The 18,353-nt window shown below is 39.4% G+C and overlaps 1 protein-coding gene across 1 annotated transcript in view; it reads right to left on the bottom strand.

Moving 5' to 3' along the window:
• The window catches only part of LOC113833778 (oxygen-regulated protein 1), a 195,675-nt gene that overhangs the window by 167,683 nt on the left and 9,639 nt on the right, over positions 1–18,353 (bottom strand). The window lies entirely within an intron of this gene.

Consider the following 18,353-nt stretch of genomic DNA (forward strand, 5'->3'; position numbering starts at 1 on the left):
CAAAATCCAAAAATATACAAGAAGTGATCACCAAAATTAGGGCTGATTTGGGAGAGAATTCCATGAAGTGCTGAGAAGAAGATACATGCTTTTGTATTTGAGTGAAATATTCGGTAAATACCTGTTCAGTCCATTTGGTTTACAGCATCTGTTAGCTCCAGTATTTCTCTCTTTAGTTTTTGTTTGGAAGACCTCTCCACTGGTATGAGTGGGGTGTTTAAAGTCTCCCACTATCTATGTGTGAGGGTCAATATGTGATTTAAGTTGTAGTACTGTTTCTTTTACAAAGATGGGTGCCCTCCTACTTGTGACATAGTTGCTAAAGATTGAAATGTTATCTTGGTGGAGTTTTTCTTTGATGAGTATGAAGTGTCCTTCTCTATCTCTTTTGATTAGTTTTGGTTTGAAGTCTATTATATTAGATACTAAAGTGACTACACCAACTTGCTTGGTCTATTTTCTTGGAATATTGTTTTCCAACTTTTACCCTGACTTAGTGTCTATCTTTGATGTTGGGGTGTGTTTCTTGGATGCACCAGAAGGATGGATCCTGTTTTAAGATGCATTCTGTTAGTCTGTCTCTTTGGGTGGGGGGATTGAGATCATTGATATTGAGAGATATCAATAGCCAATGATTGTTGATTCCTGTTAATTTGTTGCTGTTGCTGCTGCTGTTGTAGGTGATAGTAGCAGCAGTGGTTGTGGTGCCAGATGTGGCAGTGTGTATGTTGTGGGGGATGTCCCTTTTGTTGGTGTAAAATTATTAAGTTTCTGTGATTTTTCAGTTAGCCTCCTTAGGTTAGAGTTTTCTTCTAACACCTCTGTAGTGCTGGATAGCTATTATTTAAATTTGAATTGCCCAAACTCAGATGCAAAACAAGTCTCAATAGATATGAGAAAATTGAAATAACTCCCTGCATCCTATCATACCATCATGGATTAAAGATGGATATCAACAACAAAAGAAATAAGAGAAAGCCTACAAATGCATGAAATCTAAACAACTCTCTACTTAATGAAAAATGGTTTAAAACAGAAATAAAGAAATTAAAGATTTTCTAGAATTCAAGAAAAGTAAATACACAAAATACCCAAACTTATGAAATCAGTGTTAAGAGGAAAGTTCATAGAACAAAATGCCTACATTAAAAAATGGAAAGATCTCATACTAGCAACTTAACACCATGCCTAAAAGCTCTAGAATGAAAAGAAGTAAACATACCCAAGAGGAATAAACAGTAAGAAATAATCAAAGTGAGGGCTGTAACCAATAATATAGAAATGAAGAGAACAATATAAAGAATCAATGAAACAATGGGTTGGTTCTTTGAAAAAAATCAACAATATAGACAAATCCTTATCCAAACTAGCTAAAATGCAGAAAGAGGATATCCAAACCAACAAAATAAAAAACAAAAAGAGGGACATAACCACAGACACTGAGGAAATCCAGAGAATCCTAAGGACATACATAAAAACCTATACTCCACCAAATTGGAAAGTCTAAAAGAAATGAATGATTTTCTCAATAGATGCCATTTACCAAAGTTAAGTCAAAATCAGATAAACAATTTGAATAAACTTATAACCCCTAGTGAAATAAAAGCAGTCATTAAAAGTCTACCAACCAGAATCAATCTGCTTCCAGACCCAAAAATACCACTCTTGGGCATATACCAAAAGGATACACATACTCATAGCACAAGGACATTTGCTCAACTATCTTCATAGCAACATTATTCATAATAGCCAGAACCTAGGTGCCTCTCAATTGAAGAATGGATAAAGAAAATGTGGTACATTTACACAATGGAGTACTACTCAGAAGAAAAAAATGACATCTTGAAATTTGCAGACCAATGGATATACCTAGAAAAAAAAATCCTGAGTGAGGTAACTCAGACCCAGAAAAACAAACATGGTATGTATTCACTCATAAGTGAACATTAGACATCAAGCAAAGGATAACCAAAGAGTCCACAACCCAAGAGAAGCAAGGTAGCAAGAAGGACCCTAAGAGAGACATGCATGGATCCCTTGGGAAAGGGAAGTAGACAATATCTCTTGAGTAAATCATGAGCATTGGTGGCAGAAGGAGGATGTAAGGGGAGGGGAGGAGGAGAGAGGGAAGAGAACACGAGGGAATGTGATGGTTGAGTTGGGAGAAGGACAGAGAGGAAGAGCCAGGAAAGAGATATCTTGATAGCGGGAGTCATTATAGGATTATCAAGAAACCTGGCACTAGGGAAATTCCCAGGAATCCATAAGTATAACCCCACCTAAGACTCTAAACAATAGTAGAGAGGGTACCTTAACTGCCCTTCCCCTGTAATCAGATTGATGATTACCTTAATTGTCCTCATAGAACCTTCATCCAGTAACTAAAGCAGAAGCAGATGCAGAAATCCACAGCTAAAGCACTGGGTTGAGATCACAGAGTTCAGTTGAAGAGAGGGAGGAGCGATAATATGAGCAAAGGGGTAAAGACCATGTTAGAGAATCCAATAGAAACAGCTGATCTGAGCTAGTGGGAGCTAACTGACATCAGATTGACAGCTGGGAAATCTGCATAGGACCAAACTAGGCCCTCTGAATGTGGGTGACAGCTATGTGACTTGGGCCATTTATGGGGCAACTGGCAGTGGGACCAGTATTTATCCCTAGTGCATGAACTGGCTTTTTGGAACCCATTTCCTATGGAGGGATAACTTGCTCAGCCTAGATACAGGGGAGAAGGCCTTGGTCCTGCCTCAAGGTGATGTGACAGACTGTGTTGACTTCCCATGGGAGGCCTCACCCTTTCTGTAGAATGGATGGGAGTGGGGTGGGGTAGGTGGAAGGTGGTGGGGCCTGGATGGAGAATTGGGATTGGTATGTAAAATAAAAAAAATATTGTTTAAAATAAAATAAAAAGTATCCCACCTCCACCACCATGGCCCCCCCCCCAAAAAAAACAAGGTCAGATGGTTTTAGCACAGAATTTTACCAGACTTCCAAAGAGGAGGTAACACCAGTACTCCTTAAGTTAGTCCAGAAAATAGAAACAGAAGGAACATTACCCAATTCATTTTAGGAGGCCGCGGTTACCCTGATACCCAAACCTGATGGGGGAAGTGCTTCTGTGTATATGTTTGTCTTATTGGATGATAAATAAAATACTGTTTGGCCAAAGAGGCAGCAAGTCAGGCGGGACTAGGAGTCAAGGAGGATTCTGGGAAATGTAGGAAAGAAGTGGTGATCCAGACAGGAAGTGACATAGCAGGGAGACTCATATATATGCAAGGCCAAGAAGGAAGTTGCCCCTTTTGCTCTTCCTCCTGCTCTCTGTTCTGGAGTCGCCATGTGATCTGCTGGCAAGAGAGGGTGCCAGCAGAAGGCATTCTCGATAAGTTAAGTCTTATAAAATATATAGATTTATGATAATAAGACTGAGCTAGCATATAAGAAATCCTAGTCATTGGCCAAGCAGCATTTGTACCTAATGTAAGTCTCTGTGTGTTACTTAGGACCTTAACGTGGCGGCGGGCAGAAAGCACCCATGTGGCGGCAGGGCTCAGGCAGCTTGGAGTAAAGACATATTGTTACGCAAACCAGATAAAGACTCAAAAAAAAAGAAAGAAAATGACAGACCATTTTCCCTATGAACATAGATGCAGAAATACCCAATAAAATATTTGCAAATTGGATCCAAGAACACATTGAAAAGATCATCCACCATGATCAAGTAGGCTTCATCCCAGACATACATGGATGGTTCAATATATGAAAATCTGTCAATGTAATCCACCATGTAAACAAATGAAAGGGGGAAAAAATGTATGATCATCTCATTATATGCCAAAATATCCTTTGGCAAAATCCAGCACCCTTTCATAATAAAAGTCCTGGAGATTTTAGGAATACAAGGGACACCCTTAAATGTAATAAAGGCAGTTTACTATGGTGATATCTTGCTTGTACAAATAAAGCTTATCTAAAGGTCAGAGAATGGAGCTTGCCACTAGGTAACCAGAGAGGTCTGGAGGTCTGTGCAGACAAACAGGAAGTAGAATGTCTAGGTGAAAAGAGGATATAAGCAGACAGAAACAGGAGCATGTTCTCTTGTCTACAGAGACACTAAGCAGGTAAGGTGTCCCATGGCTTGCTTCTTCTCTCTGATCTCAGCGTTTTCCTCTATATCTGACTCCAGGTTTTATTACTTAGACCAATTAAGAACTCCAATTATAGTTTACTGCAAGCCTATAGCCAACATCAACTTCAGTGGAAAGAAACTCAAAGCAATTCCATTAAAAGAGGGAAAAAGACAAAGCTGACCACTCTCTCCAAACCTATTCAATATAGTACTTGATGTTTTTGCTAGAAAAATAGAACAGCTTAAGAATATCAAGGGGATATACTTTAGGAAGGAAGAAGACGAAGAATCTTGACTTGCAGATTATATGATATTATACGTAAGTGACCCTATAAATTCCACCGGGAAACTCCTATAACTGATAAACACTTTCAGTGAAGTAACTTGGTATGTAAAATAAGATTGTTTTTATTTAATTAAAAATTAATTTAAAAAAATATTAACTAAAAAAAACAGTAGCCTTCCTATATATAAATGATAAATGGACTAAGAAAAAATCAGGGAAATAACCGATATCATAATAGCCACAAATAATATAAAATATCTTGGGTTAATTCTAACACAGATACTCTTGCCATGTTCCTGAGCTTCATATGAAAGCTTTGAGGGTTTTTTTTTTTTAGCATGGTGTATAGATATGTTTCATATGAAGCTCAGGAACATGGCAAGAGTGTCCATTAGTATCACCATATGTGATTTCAAATTTTAATACATAATCTTATACCCTTTATTAAGAAAAGGATATTAAAGGGATATGAATAGGAAAAGATGTTGGTGTATCCATATTTGCAAATTATATGACATTTTTACATGAAACCCTAAAAACTGCAACAAAAAAATGATACAGCTGATAAATAATATCATCAAAATTGCAGGAGGCAAAATTAACACACAAAAATCAGCAGCTTTCCTACATACAAATAATAGACTGAAAAAAATAAATCATGGAGACAATCTAATTCACAATATTCAGAAAAGAAAGGGAGAGGAGAAGAGAGAGAGACAAACAGAGAGAGAGTAAACCTGGGAATAAACCTAACCTAGGAAATGGAGACCTCTATAAGCAAAATTCTAAGATATTGAATAAAGACTGAGGAAGACATTAGAAGATGAACAGACATACTGGCCTCATGGATTGGAAAAATACTGTGAAAAATGACCATCATACTAAAAGTTTTATCCACAGATTCAGTGCAATCTTAATCAAAACTTTAACACTATTTTTTACAGAAATGGAAAAAATGTTCACAACTTTCAGTGGAGGCACAAAAGAGCAAGTATAAATAAAACGACCTGAACCGAAGTATACTGTCAGAAACATCATCATACCTGATTTCAGTTTTACCACAGAAACATAGGAATAAAAATAACCAGACACACAGACCAATGGAATAGAACTGAGGACCAATATAATATGTAAGTCTATACAACTACAGCTACAGGGTTTTGTTTTTTTTAAGTCTAAAATATATACTGATGGGGGGGAGGGAAGTATCTTTAACCAACATACAGAAAAGTGAAACTAGATCCTTGTCTCTCACCTTACACAAAACTTCACTCCAAATGGATCAAGACCTTGATATAAACTGTATATCCTGAACATGATAGAGGAGGAAGCAGGGTATATGCTTGAATTCATTGGCACAGGAAGGGACTTTCTGATTAGGACCCCAGTAGCACAGAAATAAAGCAGAAACTGCCAAATGATATCTCATGACTAAAACACTTCTGTACAGTTAAGGAAATGGTCAAGCAAGTGAAAAGCCAGCCTATAAAACAAGGCACCATCATTGCCAGCTATACATCCAGTAGATTAGTGTCTAGAATATATAAAGAATTTCAAGCCCTGCAGTGGTGTCACACACCTTTAATCCCAGCACTCAGAGGCAGAGGCAGGTGGACCTCTATGAGTTCGAGGCCAGCCTGGTCTACAGAGTGAATTCCAGCACAGCCAGAGCTACACAGAGAAACCCTGCCTCCAAAAACAAAAACAAACAAAATAAAACTTAAACATTAAGAAAATAAACAGGCCAATTAAAAATGGGTCATGAAGGGGGCTAGAGAGATGTGTCAGCAGGTAGAAGCACTTGTTGCTCTTGCAGAGGACCCAGGTTCAGTTTCCAGCACTCACAGGGTAATTCCCAACCAGCCAGAACTCCCATTTCAGCATGCTTCTTTTCTGCCCTCCTGGCACCTGCTATGCTGGTAGAATGCATTCAATAAAACACTCATAAACATAAAATAAAATTAATTAATTTTAAAATTGTTAGTGGGCTATGGAACTAAAAATTATCTAAAAAGAAGTAATGCAAATAGATAGTAAACAATTTTAAATATGCTCAATATCCTTAGCCATCAGAGAAATGGAAATTAAAACTAAGGTACCAGCCCAAATGGCCATCATTAGGAATATAAATGACAACAATAACTGCCAAAAAGTGTGTTGAAGAAGGGAATTTTTTTCTTTCTTTTTTGTGAGATTATTCTTTTATTTTAAATGTTTATTTAATTTTAAATGTTTCATTTATTTGTTTATTTTATAGACCAACCACAATTTACCCTCCCTCCCCTCCTCCCATTCCCCACCACCACCACTGCCTACTTTCTATCTTCTGCTTCTCAGAAAGGGTAAGGCCTCCTGTGGAGTCAACAAAGCCTGCCTTATCCAATTGAGACAGGACCCAGCTCCTCCCCCTGCATCCCACCATAGGGAATAGGCTCCAAAATGCCAGCTAATGTGTCAGGATAGATCCTGGTCCTACTGCTAGGAGCCCCACAAACAAACCAAGCTCACAACTGTCACCCACATGCAGAAGGCCTAGGTGGTTCCAGGGGGAGTCAGCTGTCTCTGTGGGTTTCTCTGTCATGGTCTTGACTCCGCCCCCAACAAAAGAAGGGTTCTTATAGGTTGTTGGTGGGAGTGTAAATCAGTGCAGCTTTAGAAAGCAGTCTGGATAGACTTTCCATACGACCCTGTTCTGTCACTTCTGTGACTATACTTAAAGGACCTTTAGATTCTATTATATAGACACTTGCATGTCCACGTTCATTACTGCATTAGTCATAATGGCTAGAAAATTGACTCAGCCTATATGTCCACCAACAGATGAACAGACAAGGAAAATGAGCCACATATACACAATGGGATATTATTCAATTGTAAAGAAAACTGAAATCACAAAGTTTGAAAGCAAATTAATGAAACTGGAAAAAAATATACTTAGGTAACTCAGGTCCAGAAAGACAAAAGCCACATGTTCCCTGTCATATACAGATCCTACCTGCAAATCATGTGTTATGTATTTTAAACTTGGAGCACAATTGAAAGCCGGGAAACTGGAAAGGGACCTTGGGGATCACATTATGGGAGAAGGATAGTAAATTACAGGAAAAAGTAAAAGCAGTGATGTAGAATTCCAAGGGCAGAAAGGCTTACGCAGATGAGAATATGGGAGAAATCAAGGGGTGAAGAGGGGGACTCCCAAAGAAAGGAGTTATGAAAAGCCATATGTAAGCACACTATCTCACAATCCCACTTATAAAAATAAGTTGAAAGATGCTATAACCTGTGCTAAGAAACAGCAGGGAGGAAACTGAGAGCTAAAGGATTAATCTGGGATGGAGGTGAGAGGTTGGAGGTGATGAAGATGTAGTAAATAAGTCAACCAAAACTAAAGATGTACAAAAAAGGCCTTACAACTAGTAAACTCATTACAAAATATAACTTTTTAAAGAAGAGTTCAAATACGATAACCCATCATGAGTGAGCAATGATACTCCCAAAAGAAATGCGGTTACTAAGTAAAAACAACTACATAAAGCAGAGGCCAACTTACAAGTCTTGGGCCATGGGGGCCCTGATGTCTCCAAAACAACACAAGCTATTGTCGTTGCCCTTGAAGTACATGGTAACCCCCCCCTTTTTTTTAAAGATACCATATACTTTGTCCAAGACCATAGAGGCATAAACCTCAAACTGACCTGGAAATCCCACACACGCTTACTATATTTTACAGTACTAGAAGATGTTCTATAGGCTTCAAAGCAGGGGATAGTCATTAATGGTCCTACCCAATTCTGGGCAGTGCATGCTACAAGCCTACCAGGCAAGATGTGTCTTGTACAATAGTGGCATGACAACTAACTGCGTGGTTACTGCTTATTCTGACTCTGATATTCCCTTAACGAATTATCATAGAAGCCACTGAAAGATTAAAACCCTTTGCAGGGAAAAATTATAAAATACCTAAAACTGGACCAAAAATTAAATGTTATTGCAAGTATATTCTTAGTAGTTAACTCTAATTTTCTCTAAATTACTTTATAATTATGTAGATTATAAAAAGATAGTAAAGCAATATGGGAATATAAACTAGTGCATAGAGTAAAATATAGCTAATTATTGTTCCAGATAGACCCATATTCATCCCTTATCAGCCTACTTTGGGTGATACTGTGAACTTTCTTTGGAACCCATTGCACTATGCTAATGGCTTGTTTAACTAATTTGTAAGTTAAATTGCTGGTCCATATCTGCAGGGAATCATGGAGTTGGCCTGGTCTAGGTGCCTTGAGAGGCAGTGTCCTGGGTTTTTCAGGTTAGAGTCTGCAGTTCCTGGGGCACAGAGTGTCTTTCAGTTCCTAAGAAACTGAAGCTCTGGGGCAGTGAAGTGTTCCAGCCGCCTCTGTATCTCTGTGTTCCTTAGAAGTCAATGAAGCACATAGAAGCTTGACAGGACAATTGGTCTTAGACACTAATCATGTGTATACCCTGTATAGCTTGTCATTGTTTCCTATTTTATTCTGTTTCTGATAAGGGGATTAAAAGTCTGATTGCTTACAATAAACTTCTCACGTCCCCAGTTTTGCTTTGACTCCTCCAACCCAGCCTGGTTAAGATTCATTTCTCATTGACCATATCCGGTAACTTGGGTGGGTAACTAAGTGCTGGCATTCACATATAGCCACTTTACATCCATCAACTTCAACAACAGGGTACAAAAAGCAACTACCATCTTCTGTAAGTGGCATCAGGTGACCTGTGAAGTTAGTTTGCTCCTCTCTTGACCCAGAAATCCTACAAAATCACAAAAATCAAGAAGTTTGCTTTACTAACACCAATGAAACTTCAGAGGCCATCAATGGTAGCATATCCAAAAAGCCACCAAGTACTTGAAGGATGTCACTTTTAAGAGGTGAAATGTGCAGGCAGGCCCATGGCAAACAGTAGGGCTGGACCAAAGGGAGAGCTGCATTTTTGCTGCACATGCTTAAAAATACAGGAAGCAATGCTGAACTTAGTTGTTTAGAGGAAGATTCATCAGTCATTGAAATAACCAGATGAGCAAAGCCCTGAAGATACTTTTAGCATGTGAGACCATACCGTCAGGACCATAGCTAAAACATGATCCCTAGCTCTGAACATGTAATACTTTACAAATCTAATGACCATCTCATGAGCTTACAGGGTAACTCCTCCACAGAGTTTATTATATTGACTCGGTTTATTCATAATTGCTAGAAATATGAAATGTGATATCAAGAAATAATTGTAAATCTTGAAAATGGGTCATTGGACTGAAAGGCTAAAGGGAACAATCTGAATGTATCTTGTAAATCTTACCCCTACCCATTGAGAGAACAGCTCATTGACTTCAACTTGTGCTAAGACTTCTAATGCCTCACTAATATCTTCATCTGTTTTCTCTGGGATCGATTCTGACAACTGATGGTGGCATTTTACTTTATAATCCTCTACACTGGACCCACAACTCTGTTTACTAATAGAGTATTTCCTTTCATCTGAAAAATGTCTTGCTTCTAGTTTTAAGACCTGAGGAAATAGCTGCACAGTTAGCCCCACCCCTAGTCTGCTTCTTCCAAGCAGAAACAGACAGCTCAGACTATCCCTGAAAGTCAGTCATTCTCCAAAATCTTCTGATAATGCATTGCACAGCTGCCACCTGGTGTGCAAATGTGCAAGCCCACCACTCCATTTTGAGTCCATAGGCCCTGAGCTCAGCTAATCATTCTTCAGTGCCTAGTCATCTGTAGGGTATTCATTTATCAAGTTGTGTCCCATCATATGTTTAAAAAAAACATCTGAACTCTACTGTATACAAAAAACTAGACTTCCCTTTTTGGCCAGTCAAAGTCCTTAATATAAAAGCAAAAATGAGGAACAAAGTTGATGTCAATAGACAGGCTTGCATGGACTGGGAATGCTCAAGGGGCCTCAGCTTTGCATGAAGAACTACAGGCAACTAAGAGGAGAAACAGTCTTCTCCAGGGGAGAGCACACCAACTGGTTATCCAATACCAAATGGTCAGCCTTGAAAACACACACATAAAAGTACCATTATACAAACTGAGCAGGTTATATTTATATATTTAGGAGCACACACAAACAGATGCATATGCACACACAAACTCACACATACACACACACACACACACACACACACACACACACACACACACACACACACCAACAACAACAATAAAAAAGAGGCCACGGATTTGGAAGATCAAGGCGGGGGGAGACACTGGGAGGGCTTCTAGGGAGAAAAGGGAATGTAGAAATGGTGTGATTTTATTATAATTCCCCCAAATAAAAATAATATTAAAAAAAAAGCAAAAATGAGATCCACATGATCATAAATCTCCTTTACAATTTTCCTCAATATTCTAAATTTCACAGTATTGTGAGATGTTTTTCAAATGGGGCCTCACACTACAGTTCAGGCTGGCCTAAAACTTACTATGAGTTTTTGTTTGTCTGCTTGCTTGTTTGCTTGAGTGTAAGCCTTGTGAAAATGAAACATCCTTTAAATGTTTAAGAGCAAAATTCAGATATTTCTTGAAATTGTTGAAATATTGGTTTATAATATTGGTTTATAAAATACAAGGTAATTAGTGCTATCCTTTACTATTTTGAATATCCCTCTAAAGATAAAGATTTGAATCTATATAAACAAGCAAAAAATGCCAACAACAGCATTTCTCATCCACAGAGAATGCACTAGATGCATGTCCCAATAATGTGCTAGTCTGGACTATAAACAGGAACATTAATTACCATGACCTGAGACCTCAGAAATCAACACATGAATCTTTTCATTTAAAGTCAGAAGTACATTATATTTCAGCCATTACCAATTCCTCATTGTTTTCATTTTCATTTTCCTGTGTTACTGAGGTCACTTAGAACAATGGTATAGTATTATCCACAGAGTACATTGGACTGGTATTAACCACTAAGGACACTGGTATGGTATCACTGCCAAAATTCAAACAATTTACCTGTTTCTAAACTTGTAGTTGTTATGCTCTTCCCCCTAACTCATACACGTGCCTAAATATCACACTTACCAAATAAATGTGTGTGCATATAAATTTCTCTGAGAGCTAATATCTATAAACATTTACCTTTGCTTCCTCGGGTGAAGAGAACTAAACATGTAGGGAGAACAAAACATTGATTTGCAAGTATGAACGACTAGGTTCTGATATAGTAACTGCTGGACGCCAACAATAAAGTAATTCTCCTCCTCATTTCCAAGTTCTGATATATTGAAGTTCTAACGTATGGATTTGATATAGGTATAAAGGGGCCAAGCTAATACATAAAAATATTACATGTAATAAGGGTAACAGAATAAATCTATAATTCTTCCACCACCCCTGGTATACAACAGACACAAATTAATGTCAATGCATCCTATTATTTCTCCAAAACTTACATCTCTTCATTTCATTGCAACTTCTAACTGCTCACCACAGCAGCTTACCCAACGCTATGACTTCTCCACTTCAGTTAGCAGAGGGCATTGCTTTAATGCAGAAACAGTGTATGTCATATACAGGGGGTCTTCAGCTGGAGTACACAATTTTCCAGTGTTTTTGGATTTAGGAGTCATGCTGAAGGGAAACCAAAGCCTCCCCTTTTGTTCAATGCCAATCTTAGGTTCTATTAGAACCGCCATGTGTTTCTCCCCAGCACATTCCTCATTCTATTTTTCAGTCATTTCTAGAAAACAGATTTCTAAGATTTATAGAATTTATTTCTATAATATCACTGGGTAAGAGACTTTAAAGGTTTTCCTCATTGATACAGAGGCAATATACTGTAATTATTTTTAAAATGTTGTTCATAAAAGTGTATTTGTGCATCTACATGGTATGCTTTTATTTATATGCAATTAAGTGTTTCCATTAAGCAAGTAAACATACAAAAATGTTAATATCTTCATAGTAATTCTCTTTTGATTTGAAGAGAAGTTCAAGCTCTACTCCAGGTACAATAATTCCTTATATCCAATGTGGCATTGTGCAATAGAATAGCAAACAAAATTCTTATAAGCATATAAACTCATGGAAACTAAACAACTCATTGTGAATGTAGTGATTTCAAAGAAAACAGCCCCAAAAGAGAGTGGCACTAATGGGAGATGTGGCCTTGTTGGAGGAAGTGTGTCACTGTGGGGTCGGCTTTGAAGTCTCTTTTGCTCAAGTTTCCCTCAGTGTGTCAGTCAATTGACTTCCTATTCCCTGCAAGATGTAGGACACTCAGCTACCTCTCTAGCACTATGTCTGCCTGTAGGCCACTATGCTCCCCACCATAATGATAATGGACTGAACCTCTAAAACTGTAAGCAAGCTACCACAATTAAATGTTTCCCTTTATAAGAATTGCCACTGCAGATACAATAATAGAAGGAGCCATTATAGTTTTAAAGAGAAATCTGGTCCTAGGAAAATGTCCAGAGATATACAAGGTTGACCCCAACTAACAATCTAAGCAATAGTCGAGAGGCTGCCTTAAATGCCCTTCTCCAATAATGAGATTGATGACTACCGTATATGCCATCCTAGAGCCTTCATCCAGTAGCTGATGGAAGCAGAAGCAGATACCCACAGCTAAACACTGAGCTGAACTCTGGAATCCAGTTGCAGAGAGGGAAGAGTGATGAAAAGACCAGGCTGGAAAAACCCACAGAAACACCTGACCTGAACAAGAGGGAGCTCAGGGACCCCAGACTGATAGCTGGGAAACCAGCATAGGACTGAACCAGACCCCCTGAACAAGAATGTCAGTTTGAAGGTCTATTTAATCTATGGAGCCTCTGGTAGTGGATCAGTATTTATCCCTAGTACATGAATGGACTTTGGGAGCCCACTTCACATAGAGGGATACTCTCTCAGCCTAGACACGGGAGGGGGGGGGAGCTGATCCAAATGATATGGCAGACTCTGAAGATCCCCCATGGAAGGCCTCACCCTCCCTGGGGAGCAGAAATGGATGGGATGGGGGGGCGTGGGGGCCAGTGGAGGAGGGGAGGGCAAGGGAACTGGGATTGACATGTAAAACAAGCTTATTTCTAGTTTAAGTTTTTAAAGGGGGAAAAAAAGAATTGCCATTGTCATGGTATCTCTTCACAGCAATAGTATCCCTAAGACACTTAATGATGAATGGTCAAAGAAGAACTCAACAAAGAAATCAAATTATTCCTAAAACTAAATAAACAAAACAACAAAACAAGAGCAAATCAAAGCCAAAACAAGTACATGGCAAGAAATTTTTTAAAAGTATGGATTAGCCTTTAATCCCTGCACTCGGGAGGCAGAGGCAGGTGGATCTTGTTTTTCCAAAATTTTTAGTTGGATCATTAAGTAATTTATTTGTGCTCTTTCTAGCTTTTAAATGTAGACATGTAGGCCTATAAACTTCCCACTCGAGACTGCTTTTACTGTGTTTCAGATATTTTGTTTTGTTGGAGAAGAGAAAGGAAGGAAGGAAGGAAGGAAGGAAGGAAGGAAGGAAGGAAGGAAGGAAGGAAGAAAGGAAAAGGAAAACCAGACCTGCCCTCTCAGAGCAGTTTTCTCTGAACAGGTGGGAAGAAGCCATGACCCACCCAGTGACTTTGAAACAGGGCACCCAGAGACGATCTCACACATGCCATCTCAGAGCCCAGTGGTTGGGCTCCATTATGGTGAGCAAATATATTGTGGGGTATGGGAGGGAGGGAGAGACAGAGAGAAATTCATGCACTATAGAGAATGACTGATCTGAAGAGGCAAAGGCCAAGAAGAACAGGCTAATGTGGAAGGCCTGCTTGCCACATGGACATGGTGTCATCAGGTCCTGGGCTGCTCCAATGGGCCACATCTGGGTCCCTGGCCCTACCAAAGCCTTGGTCCACAATGATATCCATGGCCCTTGCCATGGAGGGGAATGGGGAGTAGGGATGCCTGGGATCAGGCCTGCCACATGTGGCCACTTAGGTGTCTGAGGGCCATACCACTGCAGGGATTATCCTGATAGATATCTCGTACCATGGCCTGGGTTTTTGCCCAGACCATGAAGTAGTCTGTGCCTGAGATGTGGCCATGGACCATATCTGGGTCTGTGACCCTAGTATAGCTAGGGTATGTGAAGATATCCTTGGGGCTAGTTACCATGGAGACTGTGTGGATACCTGGGGTCTAGGTCCCCACCTGGGGTCATGTTGGGACCTGAGAGCCACCCTGCATCAGGGTGAGGCCAATATGAGTGGCCTGCACTGCCACCCCGGGGCCACAGAAGCATCCAGGCCTGTGCTCTTCCAAGGACTATGTCTGGGTCCATGATCCTAGAGCAGCTGGGGTCTGTTATGATGTCCATGACCCATGTCATCACCAAGAGTCACGTGGATGCTTAGATTCTAGGCCACTACCTGTGGCTATGGTGGTAACCAAGGGATGTGCTATGGGTGGGTCAGTGATGATCTGGGTGGCCTGAATTGCCATCAGTAACCATGGTTTCTACGGCCCACAAGGTATTGACATGGACAATGTCTGGGTCTGTGGCCCTACTGCAGCCTGGGTCTGTGTCTATGTCAATGGCTCCAGTTACCAACAAAGGCATTTCAGATTCCTCGGGTTGTCATGGGAAATCTGGCCCCACCCCTAATGGAGAGCTGGTCCCCCACACTTGGAAAAGCTCACTGCACTCATCACCATGGGTTTGGGATAGCTGACTCCACCCTTCACCTGAGAGAAGTTGACCAACCAACTCAACTGCCACCCAAGCACATATCCAAGGCTTGGAGTTGACACACACCAATATCTACCCTATCTATGATCTGCTGGAGTGTTTGAAGGGACTGATCCTGCGGGACCATAGCTACAGGATCTCCATGATTCAGGGCAATAGTAGGATATTGGAAAGGAATGTCAGTGGGGGCCAGTTTTGATCATGAACCAAAGCCAGAGATCTTGAACCTAACCAACAGCTCATTATACAATGAACATTTGCAAGTAAAGCTGAGTGGACAAAGGGGTCTACTGCATGATATGCAGCAGCTCCCAATACCACTAAGATGAATGAAGAGGAAAGGGAGAGGCACGAAAGATAGAGGAGAAAAGTGTTTTCTCCCTTTTTTAATTATTGTTTATTTGTATCCTTTTTTAGCTTTCCTTTTGCGGGGGGCACTACACGAGTAAGGGACAGATATGGAGAGGCTGGGAGGTGAGCGGGATTATGGTGTATGATGTGAAATTCCCAAAGAATCAGTTCAAAACAAAACAAAACACCACCTCAAAGAGGATCAAAGACCTCAATTTGAAAAAGAAAAAAAAGCTGAACCCTACAAGACAAAGGCGTAGGAAAAGAACTTTCTAAATAAGACTCCATTTGCCAAGGAACTAAATCAAAACATTAACAACTGGGACCTCATGAAACTAAAACACTTCTAATGGGTCTGAACTAGGTCCTTTGCATATATATTACAGTTGTGTAGCTCAGTGTTCTTGTGGGAATCCTCACAGTGGGAGTGGTGTTGTCCTTGACCTTTTTGCCTGCATTTAAGACCCTTTTCCTCATAGTGGGTTGCCTCACCCAGCCTTGATATCAGGATTTGTGACTAGTCTTATTATAACTTGTTATGCCATATTCGTTTGATATCCCTGGGAGCCCTGCTATTTTCTGAAGGGAAATGGAGGAGGACTGGATCTTCGGAAAGGGAGAAGTAGTGGGGAAGGGACTGGAGAGAGGGGGGAAGGGAAACTGTATGGGATGTAATATATGAGAGAAGAATAAACAATTCTTAAAAACATTTTTGTTAAGATAAGGAAACAATGAAATAAGTGAAAGAGAAACACACAGGATGGGGAAAGTCCTTGCCAGCTACACATCTGACAGAGGATTAATATCCAAAATAACTCAAAAACACAAGGAGTCAAGAAAATGATGACCCAAAGAAAAAAATGGGCCAGGGATCTAAACAGAAAGTTCTAAATAGAAGAAATAAAAGTTGACTAAGAAATACCTTTAAAAGTGTTCATAATCCTTAGCAATTGGAGAAATGACAACTAAAACAATTTTGAGATTCCACCTGACCCTTGTCAGAATGGCTAAGATAACACAACAACTGACAACAAATGATGTGATGAGGTTGTAGGCAAAAGAGAACCTCATTCACTGTTGGTGAGAATGCAAATTGGTGCAGCCACTCTGGAAATCATGTGATGAACCCTCAAAATAGTAAAAATAAATCTATCATGTAATTCAACTATACCACTCTTTGGCATATTCCCAAAAGACTAGACATCCTACTCCACTTACAGTTACTCAGCTATGGTCATTATTGCCCATTCACAATAGCTAAAAAAATGAAAACCTAAATGACCTTCAGCAAATAAATGGATACTGAGAATGGAGTGGAGTACAATTCAGCTGTAAAGAAAAGTGAAATCATGACATTCCAAGTAAGTGGATGGACCTAGAAAAAAGTATATTGAGAAAGTTATACCAAACACCACATGTTCTCTTATCTGCAGTTCTTAACTCCAAATCTTCAGATGTGAATATAACAGGGAGTAACCACATAAGCCAGGAAAGCATAAAGGGATCACAGGGACAGGGAGAAGCTTGAGAGGGAAATAGTAGAATGTAGGTGATATTTAGATAGAAACAGAAAAATGAGAAGGCATCAACTGGGAATGGGAGTGAGGTTAATATAAAAGGAGGAAGAAATAAAACCAGGGTTATTTGATAAAGCTTCAAGAATCATTTTATATTTACATGATGTAATATACATATAGATATTAGAATACAACTTAGCTGTAAAGAAAAAGTTGAATCATGGAATTTTCAGGTATGGACCTAGAAAAGATTATTTTGAGTGAGGTATCCCAGATTTGTAAAGACAAATGCCACATGTTCTCTCAATATACAATTCTCCTAGATCCAGATAGAGAAGATAGATGATAGATAGATAGATAGATAGATAGATAGATAGAAGATGGATACATGATACATGATTGATAGATATAGATCATAGAAGAATGATATAGATAGATAGATAGATAGATAGATAGATAGATAGATAGATAGATAGATAGACAATAGAGAGATGGCAGATTATAAGAGCCTGAATGCTAGGAAGTCCTCTGTGAAACTGCATCTCTGAAAAATTGCTAAATAAATAAAACCTACCAATGATAGTATCAGTAGGCAATAGTAACACAGAAAAGTGAAACCTCGTGGGAGTCTAACCCCTACATAGAGAACTATAGGCAAATAATGAGTGCTGAGAGAAGAGAAAACAAGTAGCCTCACCCAGTTAACTGATACAAAGTGGCTAGGCCTGAAATCATATACATATAAACAACAAAAATGTAATCAGCAGGTTGTATGTACACATTGTTCATATACATGTAACAGTAATAGTCAAGGAGGCTATCAATTTGAGAGTTGGGGTGGATTGTTGGAGGGATTGGAAGGAGGGGATATGGGAGGTGTTGGAGTGGGGAAAAGAAAGGGAGAAGTGATATAATTCAATATGTAAAGCTTTTTGAAATAATTTTTAAATTTAATTTAGAGATTATAATTTCTAGGGAAAGTGCTAGAAGGGCAATTTAGTAGTGATATGCCCCTTTCTCATGAGAAAGTAGTAACTGCTATCCTAAAGAATACTTGGCAGCTTCTAGACACACGGGGTGGGCCTAGGCCCTATCCCAAAGGATGCAATAGACACTGATGACCCCCTATGGAATGCCTCACCATCCAAGAGGAGCAGAAAGGATATGTGATAGGTAGGGTGTTAGTTGTGGGGTGGGAGGGAGGTTGGTAGGGGAGGACGGGAGAAGGGAACTGGGATTGTCATGTAAAACAATCTTGTTTCTAATTCAAATAAAAAAAAGAATACTTGGCAGCTTCAATAGATGTTTGGGAAGACTA

This window comes from Cricetulus griseus, chromosome 2, assembly GCF_003668045.3.
Source record: "Cricetulus griseus strain 17A/GY chromosome 2, alternate assembly CriGri-PICRH-1.0, whole genome shotgun sequence".
In the NCBI taxonomy this organism is placed as follows: domain Eukaryota; kingdom Metazoa; phylum Chordata; class Mammalia; order Rodentia; family Cricetidae; genus Cricetulus; species Cricetulus griseus.